This window comes from Protopterus annectens, chromosome 6.part0 (genome assembly GCF_019279795.1).
Source record: "Protopterus annectens isolate FY-2018-M chromosome 6.part0, PAN1.0, whole genome shotgun sequence".
Taxonomy (NCBI): domain Eukaryota; kingdom Metazoa; phylum Chordata; order Ceratodontiformes; family Protopteridae; genus Protopterus; species Protopterus annectens.
Genome location: NC_056737.1, coordinates 526,504,002 through 526,516,500, shown reverse-complemented (window position 1 = coordinate 526,516,500; position 12,499 = coordinate 526,504,002). Strand labels below are relative to the sequence as shown.

The 12,499-nt window shown below is 37.0% G+C and overlaps 1 protein-coding gene across 1 annotated transcript in view; it reads right to left on the bottom strand.

Annotated features, from left to right (window-relative positions):
* The window catches only part of LOC122804411 (putative N-acetylated-alpha-linked acidic dipeptidase), a 2,922,358-nt gene that overhangs the window by 1,442,886 nt on the left and 1,466,973 nt on the right, over positions 1-12,499 (bottom strand). The window lies entirely within an intron of this gene.

Here is a 12,499-nt window from a genome sequence, read left to right as displayed (position 1 = left end):
TGAGATCAAACAGTCAAAAAATGCTTTACATATCAGCTTTCTTCCAGCAAGGTGCACTGTGGTTACACTTTTGAAGCTCAGAACAGAACACAATTTTCTTACATTTATTACACAAGCCTGTGGATCCTATTAATATTTACAATGACATAGAATTATTTACAAAATTCTATCTAGCTAGGCTGGCAGCCTTCACAGGGCACAATCTGTAACTGCAAAAGAAGTCAGAAAACAGGTGCAGTTAGTCACTGGAGAACGAAAATGCATTCAACTGCCTGCAAATGGACGCAGGTAAACAGACTGACTATAAAAACATATGTTCAGACTGGCAGCAAAGAAGTTCTGATTATGGTAGGGCTGAACATCATCTTTATGCCCTACACTATGCAAGGAGCATTTAGGTGACATTTAGTGTATCTTTTAAAAGCAACAAGTAGCCTTTGGTAGACTGGCCAGTCATTCCAGCTTCCACAGCAGGGAATCCCATCTATTAAGAATACTGCAACACTGGATGTAAAGACATCTGCTGATAGAAGAGCAACTCAGCTGGATTCCTTCATCCAGCAGGTAAAAAAAATCAAATCTTATGTTTCCAAAAGAAGTGTTGAAAATAATTATTGTTATGTACACAAGCAATTCCTATGGACAATTGATGCAAAACCTAATTTACCAACTCTAGCAATTGTTCAGCTGCAAATTAAACATTCTTCACATGGATATTACTACAATTACTTTAACTTCTTTCTTTAAATTTATGTATCTCAAGCTGACAATTAATACAGCTTATCCTCTATTAATCAGTTTGTGAATGTAGTCTTTTCCTTCAGTATACACTTGGAACAATTTTCAGTTCTTCATATCGGTAATCAATGCAGCAATCTAGTAGATTTTATTAAAAAACATGCAGATACATTGATTGCGACATTCAGTAAAATAAAACAGAAAGGGATGAAATGAACACTTCTGTTTTGTAGTAATAAAAGAAAAAAAGCTATAAAATTGAAGCTGAATCAACTGAAACATTCAGAATGAGGTACATACCCTGGCCAAATTTCCCTTAGTAGTATAAATACCACCTCAGGTTTCCTCTGAAATGAGACTAAAAGCCTAGAGGGACTAGTCCAGTTAACAAAGGAAAATAGATAATGAAATGATTTCATAAAATATATGGAGATCATACTAAAAGTCAACTAAGACATTCTGTAAGTCTTTTTTTAATGTGAGCATGATAGTTTTGTTCACTGGTCATGCTAGTCCATTTTCAGTAGAGACTTTGAGAGAGGCAAAATAAATAATGCTCCTGACGAGTAATTATTTGCATTCTATACAGAGGGATTTAAGAAAGAAAAGAATGCTGACACAATGGCACACTTAAATTAGTTCACAAAACCTGAATTAGAGAGAAAAATTAGCTTTGCAAACAACACTCACTAGCGTACAGCTGATTATTTTTTAAGTGCTGTCAACCCTTTCTGCATCAAACACAAACCAAATAAAACTTGGGAATATGCGGCCAGATAATTAAAGATGATATTGCTCAATACAATACAGAATTCCCTAAAACTACATTTCTGGAGTATCGGGGATATACTCTTCCACAAGAAGGGCTCCAGTCCACACCTAAGTACTGTAAGGTCACATAATTTGTAAAAACAGGAATGTTTGACTTTCCAAATATAGAAAGTATCCCCTCTTGTATGAACTCAGGAGTCATACAGTAAAAGCTCAACATCAATAAAATTCAAAGAAATTTGTACTCCAGTTTAACAAAATCAATGAATTCGAATTTAGACTAAATTAGTTCTAACAATTAAATTATACAAGCAAAACACACCTCTCAAAGCATGCACATACTAGGAACGTAAGAGTACATGAAGAAATAATTTATATTCCAGCTTTACTTATGATGCTAAAGCTGAACAGCATGGCATCATATGCAAGTTCCAAAGCATTCATCACTACATATAGATTATTCAATGGAACATAAAAATTAAGTGGATAAAATATTTACACTCCTAGCTGACAGATATGATTTGACAGACAATCATTACTGTAAAGGGCAGATTTAAGTATAAGTTAGGACAACATCACTAACACACTAATTTAACACAGTGATGTGCACAGAATTTTCATTTAGCATAGAAAAATATAAAAGGACAAAGCAGTTTTGTATAGGAAAGGGGCACAGCAGTTTTTAATCACTATATATGTAAAAATATAGAGTGATAAGTGACTTGGATATAAAAGGTATGTGCCACAGTGTATGAGAGCAGGGCTTTTGATTCAGAAAGTTTTTATGTTACATTAGGCAAACTTGCATGAATAACAGGCATTCATTGGATAGGGGTGAATGAGAGACACACTGAGCATGCTAATGGTAGGCCTTGAAATGTATTGGCTTGCATAGTATGCAAATTATGGTATAACAGTGTGGAAATGACTATTGTTATTAAAACAAGGGCAATGACAGATGCAAATGGCAATAAGAAATATAGTGGTATGATTCAGAAACAATTCTATTTTACAGAATGAAATGCTACCACCAGACCTTCTGACCACAGTTAAAATCCCAGAGTTATGGAACAGAGAGACTGCAAAAAAACATGTAAGGGACAGCTGCTGCATTAATAAATATGTATATGCAAGTGGCTGTTCTTGCTAATAGGATCATAGGAGGTTACTAGGCTAATGACCCTGGGGCCCTTACAAGCCTAGCCAAGAGTTTATCCCCAAAAAAGAAACCTCATTCAACACCTGTCACTCCTGTCAATGAGGGACACAGGTGGTACCCCTTGGACAAATTTGTCTTCTCATTCACTCATCAGGGTTGCACTTGAAAAGAGTCAGCAACATACTTTGTTTGGCAAGTATGGGGAGTCTATTCCAGAGATGGGGCGGCCTCTGGGAGACAAACCTGTCATCTCTCCAGCAGGTTTTATTAATGTCACTAGATATATGGATATGGAGCATTTCTAGTAGGGCAGGGTCCGAAACTGCCTTGTAGGCGAGACACAGATCACCTCTGAGCAATCTGTATAATACCAAGTAGAGTGATAGTGGTTTGAGCCTGTCCACATAGAACAGGTGTTAGAGGCTATGGATCCTCTTTTTGAGGTAATTCTGTGGTCTTTCCAGTTGGTGCAGGTGTTTGAAGAGATACACACCAAATGGGGCATTGTATGCAATTGCTGGCCAAATGACAGAGGATTACAGAGATGTAATAACCTCCTTTTTCTGGGTGCAATCCCTTTACTTATGAGATGAACCAAGTAAAAGGCTTTTCTGACCACTGCCATTACATGGTGGTCGAATGTGAGATTGTTTTGAACCTGTGTACCCAGGTCTGTCACCACAGGTTGTCTGCTTAGGGGGTTGTCATTGATGTGGTAAACAGTAGGGGTTGTGTTTTTGCTGAATGGTATGATAATAAATTTTTTTGCATTTAACATAAGGCCATGACTTTGGTACTAGCCATTTGTTGCTCTGAGACCCTCTTGTAGAATTTTAACATTATTTGGAGAGTCAACGGCAGCACCAAACTTACAGTCATCCATAAACTTAGTCAGCAACAGGACTTTTATCTTTGCCTAGACCTCTAAGAAGTAGATGCTAAACAGTAGGGGTCCCAGGACAGATCCCTGGCTAACACCACTAGTGACAGGTCTGCTGTCGAGGTAGAGGCACCTATTTTGACCTTGTGGGTCCTATGTCCCATTGGTGAACCAGTTGGCCACCCACCTGATGAGATAGGGATTTATGCCAAGTTGTATTAGCTTTTCAATGATGCCCAAGTGGGAGATTGTGTCAAAAGCTTTGGCCAAGTCAAAGTAAGTTGTATGTACTGACTTTCCCCTCATCCAGGGCCTTGGTGACAGTCTCAAAAATGTCAACCAGGTTCAACAGGCAAGATCTGCCCTTGATGAATCCAAACTGGGTGGAGTCAAGTGCTTGGAGATTGCCTGTGTCCTTGTTTATGAGGTCCATAATAATATGCTCCATGGCCTTACAGATCAGACTTGTCAAGCTAATGGGGCAATAGTTTCAAGGGTCAGTAGTGGCGGCACTTTTGTGCAAGGGGATGAAAATGGCAGTTTTCCACTTTGCTGGAATAAAGCCTGCACTTAGGCTATGATTGAATAGGGTGCTTAATTGAAAGGCTAGTTCTTGCTGGAGATGGTGTAGAATACAGACTAGGATACTATCAGGTCCCATGGAAGCTGGGTTTTTTGCCTTGGATAGGGCCTTTAACACTTGTTCTATGGAGATGTGAGGTGCAGGACAAGTATCAGGGATGTCAAATGGGCCTTTGTGGGGAACAGGGGAGTGAGGTTTGCACTGAACCTATCTGCTAGCAGGTTGGCTCAATCAAAAGTGGTACCATTAAGAACTAATTCAGAGCTTTGCCATGGAGGCTCTTGATGTAACTGAAAAGAGGTGTGCATCATCCCACTCTGTGTTGCAGAGTGATCCATTTGTGTTTAACATACTATGCTCTCCACAACACAAATAGTGGATCACTAACATATTGATAGCTGCACCATGAAGGTGCTGGTTGAGTTGTGCCACCTTTGGAGGTAGGCCTATGTATTAATAGAGTATCTATTTCTATGGACAACAAGGTTTGCATGACTTTCAGATTATTAGTTACTGGAATCTTTCCGCAGCCAATGAAAACATAGAGGATGTAACATAGGTAGAAAAGCTCAAGGATATTCTGCAGTTTCTGGATGCCAAGCTACAGAATATGGGGAGCATATATGGTTCTGACTAGCCACAGAATTGAGAAGCAATAACATGCAGGCAATTTATGAAATAGTCCATTTCCCAAGGTACTGAGGGCCATTGATTGCACCCACTTTGCAGTAAAAGTCCCAATCAGAGAAGAGAGATAAATGGTATATAAACATTAGGGCTTCTACTCCATCAACTGCTAGATATTTTGTAATACACAGGGTATAATATACGGTGTGCCTGTAGGCCACTCAGACAATACACATGACTCCCACATGTGGCACAAATGCAACTGACATCAGTGGTTTGTGTGCAATGATATTCCACAGGGTCATCATATTAGTGATACCAGATTTGCCCATGCATGACTTAAATTATAAACATGTAAACTATGGAAAGGAATGTACACAACATCACAGACCTTAATTACTGTTGAATGTTAAGTTTGGACTGCTAAAAGCCCACTTCTACTTTTTAGATATCTCTGGTGGTGTGTTGCAATATTACACTAAAGCAAGCATAAAATCCTTACAGTGTATACAATATTATGAAATTACTTGTTTCTCAAACAGATACAGCAGGGGAGAGACATCAAGGAGAAGAAAGTTCCAGACTCAACATTGGAGAAGGTACCTGATCAGTATCTAGCTGCAAGGAATGTGAGGCAGAAGCAGGAGTGATATACAATGGCAAAGAGGAAACAGCCAGAGTAAGCATAACAGTAACAATGATGCATACAGTACTATATCTGTCTGTGTTATACCATGCATGGACTAACCATACTATGCATCAGATACAGGCTACCAAGGTAATGGACTACTGAAGATGTGGTACAGTTGTCATCATATGCTCAGGTGGGTAGTGCCACAGTGACTAGTGTCAATAAGAAGCAGTATGTGTGTGTGTGTGTGTGTGTGTGTGTGTGTGTGTGTGTGTGTGTGTGTGTGTGTGTGTGTGTGTGTGTGTGTGTGTGTGTGTGTGTGTGTGTGTGTAGGAGTGAATGTGCATGTTAATGCTGGGTTGGACTGTGTGAACCTTTAGCAGGTAAGTGGGCTAAGCCTGGTATACTAAGCAGGGAGGGTATTGTCTCTCCTGTTTGCTGTGACTGGGTGGTTAATCCTTGTCAAGATTGTGTGAGCCATGGCCAGGTAAGTGTGGTAGCAAAGTGGACTGAGCATGTAAGGGGTTTTGTCTTCAGTGTGTTGTAATTGGGTAGCCGTGGGTAGTGCTGTTGTGTGCATGTGGGTGTGCATAAATGCAACTCCTACAAAAGATGCAGAACATCCTGACATTTGATGGATGAGTTCAGGGCATTTGGAGGAGATATTTGTGCAAACCATGTACATCCCCATCCATGGCAGCATCCTGTCCTGGGAGGGATACTGGCATAATCCACAGCATGCATAGATGGTCTCAGCATGAACACCCCATCTGTGTCTTTTCCTATCATTCTTTGTACTGCCCTCAACATTGGATGGTGGTGTGAAAGTAGTAGTGCTATGGATCCTAGACTGTGGCCCAGCATAGTGGGTCTCCCCACTAGAAGTAGTGGTGGACCAGTCATGGTGGCTGTGCTGTACAGGAACAGAGGCATCTGTAATGTACAGTCTCCATATGCCACCTTTCCATAATGCTAAATATCTGAATCAGTCACTCCCTCAGGTCATCACACAAGCCATGTACTATCCCCAACCAACTCAGCTATGGCTGCACTGGTCTCTTCCTGTCCATGTATAATGTACACACACAACAACTCCATAATGGCCATAGAAACACCAGGTAAGGAGCATGGGCAGTACCCAAGGTCCTCCTCAAACTCAAAGGAGCTGCCAGTGACCAAGGGTGTTGAAGAGAGAGCTTCCTGGGCTGATATTCTGTCATCATCTTGTCCTACAGTTGCATCTTGAATACATGCAAAGGTTGGGGATATGGCCATCACATTACCCACATCAACCACTGACACAGTGATCTCTAACTATGCAAGAATATTGCTGTCATCATCATCATCATCATCATCATCATCGGACTAAGCCAGTTTCTCAACATCGGGTAGGTGTATATCCATTGTGGAGGACCCTTATAGCATTTCACCTGTAAAAGCATATAAGCATTACCTAGGCTAAGAATGACTAGTCCTTGCAGCTGGATGAAAGTACTTCTGTTTAATATAGTGCTATAGAAGAAATATGGCTAACATACTGGAAGTAAATTGATGTTGTATTCATATACCTAATGTTCTTGTAAGAACGATGTAGTCATGTTTGTTTATTGTACGGCCCAGAGTGTGGCGGGTGCCACAGATCATTCCAAAATTAAAGACATACTGACTGGGTAACACCCTCAGATATCTGGAGTCAATATATGTAATTCAGTACCTATGTTCAAAACCCCATGACAGATACCTGAACTGTCTGAGCCCGCAGAAAGAAATGCTAGGAACTCCTCTGTGTCTGTTAATGAAAACATTGCTGGTGGACCTCTGCCTGTGACCTTGTCTCCCATGACAGGCAGGCAGGCAGGTTGCTTTATTACTTGCATGCACAGACAAATCTGATGCACTTCTACAGACCTGTCAATATATCCACTATTAGCCAACAACAGCTGTGATCTCTTTTATACAGTCCCAGCATTTGTTATCTTTGATGAAGATTATGGTGGATAAAGTTTGATTCTGAAGATCAAAAGTACAATACAGTTTAAACATTAACAGAAAGAAAAAAAAAGATTAAAAATGCATTAGTCTGGAGGTGGGATACAGACATATCCTTGAACCTTTTATAATATGCATTCTGTTTTGATGGCTGAGTCACATGGTCCAAATTTCAAATGATTCAAATGTACGTTATTACCATATTCTTGATATCCAAATTGCACAATCTGAGGAATGCATATGTTGCATAGCAGTTGTTGCCCATAACACCCTTCTTTCCTATAGTAACACATTTGTAAAAGTGTGTATGTGTACCTTTCAAAACATGTAATTGTGGCACAGGCTTGCACCTGTCTCCATACCACCTCTTTGTAAATATATCCGAAAGAAAATAAGGCTGTAGAATAGCAATTACTGATGTGCATGCGCAATATATATTACATGCACATTCACTGTATGATCTGTCACTGAATCACACTGGCCACATGAATGCCATATCCAATACCACATTTAAATGGAGAATATCCATGGTGCTATGTACTTGCATAATCTATAGGTGCTTCTATGCAATTATTTCTCTGAAAATCCCTTCTGTATCCCTATAGCCTTGCAGGCTATATAAGTTGATATACATTGTCTTGATACATCTGCAAGGCATTTCTAAATCCTGCCTTTAACTTAGCTTTCATGAATTATATCCTAGATCACTTCATAGCAAACTTCCTCTCACAGCTCTGTTTTTTTATACCAGCATCTTCACCTCTTGAACAATACATGCATATGTCTTTAATATACTAAAATTGCTGCTAATGTATATACTGTATGCGTTCCTTGATTGTAAGCAGTAATGTAAACTATGTATCGCTGATTACCATTATTATTATTATTATTATTATTATTATTATTATTATTATTATTCCTATTATTATTACTATTGTTTATTAGTGGTGAAGGATTTAGTGAAATGAGTCCATGTTAAATATGTTAAATCACTCTACAATGAAATACCAAGAAACAAGTACAATTTAAGCAGTAGAAGTCTATTTAAGAAAACCAGCAACAACATATAAAGCCCGCTATATTTCAAAACAGCATTTTCTGTTACTTAATATAGTTTATTAAACATGTTAAAACCACAGAAAATAGAAAAAACACCATGAGAGCATGAATAAATATGAGAGACTAGGACACATGCAGATGTGAAATATTAAATTGCATTAAACTGCAGTATCAATGATGCAACAGGTAGAACACTAGCCTTTGGTGCAAAAGTCCATGGGTTCTTCTCCCACACAAAATAAATGGATTCTTTGCTAACACTGCACTTTTAAGTTGGTGGCAGCTTAGATGGCTGCAAAAGATCTGATGGCACCTACTAAAAAGCGTAGAGGTCCTTTATTTAACACAACTTAAAAAACATTATTTACATATTTAAAAAAATATACATATTTGTATCTTCATGTATACACATTCTGTTTATTTTACTATTTTTTTATTATATCGTCCTCATATTATTCTTCCATAACTGACCCCCACTCTTTCTACGACAACCATAATTTGAGTTTTTCACAATAAATCTGCCAAAATCCATTTTTCAATAAACAAAATTTTTCAGTCTTTCAAACCAAATAACCTATATTACATAAATTCTTATATACATTTCTCACATATTCTTTCTTCTTATTCTCATAATATCCATGCATAATCATACATAATTGTATTCATATCTATATTGCTTATGTCATTAATATTTCCCAATTTCTTTTCTTCTCACAACTTTTTTCCGGAGTATCACCATTCTTTTACATTTCAAAAATATGCTCTATTGTCTCCTCCTCAAGACAAGATAAAAACTTTGTTTCAACTTTCTTTTTACATGATATATTCCCCTTTACTGGTAAGTTATTTACTACCAGTCTTCACAGGAAATCCTGCCGCTCTGTTATCTTGGTACACTACTTTTTCCTTAATTTAATGTCTTTAATCACTTCTTCTGATAAATTTTCTCATGGATTTACATAATAGTTTTTCATCACATTACTATATCACATCCTTCTGTCTTTCTCTGTATCTTGACTTTTTATTTTGCCTATTACTATTTTTTCTCGACAATTTTTAATTTCTTCATTTACATATTCTTTTTTTTTCTCTTGTTCTTATTCTTATCCATCCATCCATGGATGGATAAGAATAAGAGAAAGAGAAAAAAGAATATGTAATGAAGAACTTAAAAATTATTAAAAAAGAAGGGAATATGCCATATACAAAAAAAAAAGGTGAGGCAGTATATTTATTTTGTAGGGAGGATGAGACTATAAAGCATGTTTTGAAATGGAAAAGAACAGTGAACCTCAGGAAGAAGTTGTATGAAAAAAAACTATTAAAATTATTATACCAAATCCTTCTATCTTTCTCTGTATCATTAATTTTTATTTTCCACATTAGTAATTTTCTTTATAATTTATAATTTCATTTATATATTCTTTTTTCACTTTTTCTTATTTTTAACATCTCCCAAAATTGTTTGTGCTTATATTTAAACATTCCCACTATTAAATTCGTATTCTCATTTACCCACTTTAGTATTCTATACAAGTTAAAAAAATCAGAATAAACAACTGGATTTAGTATCCATCTCTCCGTCTTCACTTATACCGTTTTTGGATTTAATCTTGAACCCATATGAAAGAAAACATCAATTGCGCGATTGCCTTTTTATATTTTACTGAGCTCAAATAAACATTTGACATATGTGTTACTGTCCCCATTAATAGCAAAATCACCAGATAAACCTTTTTCTCTGAATCTTAATCTATACATCCTCCATGGAAAGAAAATTTCTTTCGTTTTTATCAATCCTCCTATTGCATCATAACAACATCATTTTTCACAATTTCATTCCTAGCAAGGACATTTCACTCAGTGAAAAATGTACATCCCAATTTTCACCAAATCACTCAAACCCTTACTTTTATTTTTATTCTAGGTCATTCCCAGTTCATTTAAGCATCCATTCAGACAAAACAACACTTTCCTCACCAAGATTGTGTTCTTAAGAACTACAACTATATCATCTGCATAATTCAAAAACTATCTTCATCTCTAGCATATTTCATTTTATAAGCTGCTTCACTCACTAGCACATTCATTTCTAATGTAAACTATATTCCACTCATGGGACATCCTTGTGATATACCACACTTCATGCATATTTCTTTACACTGCCGCCACCCATCCACCAACACTCTCACCCTATTATTTTGATATGCTGATATACACACTCTCCTAATTCTTTTACATACTTCTCTATAATATCCCAAAAATCATGTCCTGCTGTATCAAATGCCTTGCTCATATCACCGTAGTAAAAAATGTGTTTGTTAGTTTGGTGTTGTTATAGGTGAAGGGGGTGTTACTTACATCTGCATTGTAGTTTTCAATCTCAGGATGCAAGCTTTCAGTAGTCTGAGTTTTCGTTGTGTTGGGTTTTCAGTGTTTTGGGTTTTTGATGTTATGGTCTCAGTGTTTTGAATTTCATGAGATTTCAATGTTTTGAAGTAGACCCATCGGGAAACGAATGCTTGAAATGTCAATCGTTATACGGTTGAGACCACATGATCGACATTTCAAGTGTTCAAAGGTTGACTTTAACAGTCCCATATAGTGCAGAATGGGAGAATTTCCATTGTCTGCACTGAAGTGCGGTCTCAGAGTTGGTATATTTAAGTAGGGGGGTTGGGGTTCAGGGTGGTTTGCCCCCCTGCTCGCACTGTTAAGGTACATTTTTCTTTTTTCTTTTTTTATTATATATTCAAACTTTCAAATATCAAAGATATGGTCTCGAATATATGGTATTCGACATTTTGAAAGTTCGACTGTATAACATAGACCTGACCCATCTACAGATGTATGGTGCTTAGAATTTTGAAACATCACTAAGAAAGACCTCAGGAAGTATTTCCTAATTTTCTTAGCCGTCCAGATTATTAACAATATATATATATATTTCTAAATGGATTGACAGCATAATGATAGGCTACAATGGCATTTCCTGGATGGATTTCAGCCAGACATCCTAGTGAATCATGGTTATAGTTTTTCTTTTTTTTCATTTTCAGTCAAGACAAACAGTACTCAGGGTTATTGTCTGCACAGCACTGTTCAAGGTCTCCCTAAATATTGGGAAGTCATTTGTCTATTTTGTTTTTCAAAATGTTCATTTCAACTTCTATTTTAGTTGGCTTTTGATAGGAGGAAACCATCTTGACTCTAATATAAACAATGATTATGCTTTATCCAAAGAATTAGTTAATATGTTATACTTTAACATTCTAGAAAAACAAACCAGTTCCGCTCTTTGTTATGTCATAATTTTTCTACTTTTATTACTTTGCCTTCTCCGAGATCAATCTTCTTGTCAGTTTCCTCCATTCTGGCAGCAATAACAACCTTCTCTGAAACACTAGGTGAGGCATGGTGAGGCAGAGAAGCTTACATCCTAACAAAGCTATTAAACTCCATAGGAAAAATACACAAAGCTGATGGCATGCCGAAAAGGTCAACGGAACCAGCAGTCATGTGATTTTTTGTAGAAAAAAAATAAGCAAAATTGACTGTATAAATAACTACTGTGAACAAAAAGTGCAAGGGTCTCCAAGTGTAAGTTTGTGTGTGTATGTGTGTCTTTATTAAGACTGCTATGCTAGTGAGTACATTTGGGCTTTACTGACTTGCTTGGAGCATGATGGAAATGTAAACTTTCAGAAAATTAACAAAAATTACAGTCAAAATTTCTGTTATTAAAGCACAATAAAACTATCTTTACTTAGTCTAGTAAAACCAACACATTACACCTTTTGTGTGCTGTAATTCATATTTTAACATTTCACATCAGACACAATTTGAAGCCATAAGTTTTGTGCGCAGTAATTCATATTTTAACATTTCACATCAGACACAATTTGAAGCCATACGTAAGAGCCAGTACAGCTAAAATGTCTAGCATTTCTCGTTGGCTGGTTAGATATTTTGTGCTTCTCAGTCCTAATAGAAGCAAACACTATTCCAATAGTTTTATAGGTGCAAAACATGCTATATAATTAAGTAAAGAAGTGAACTCTA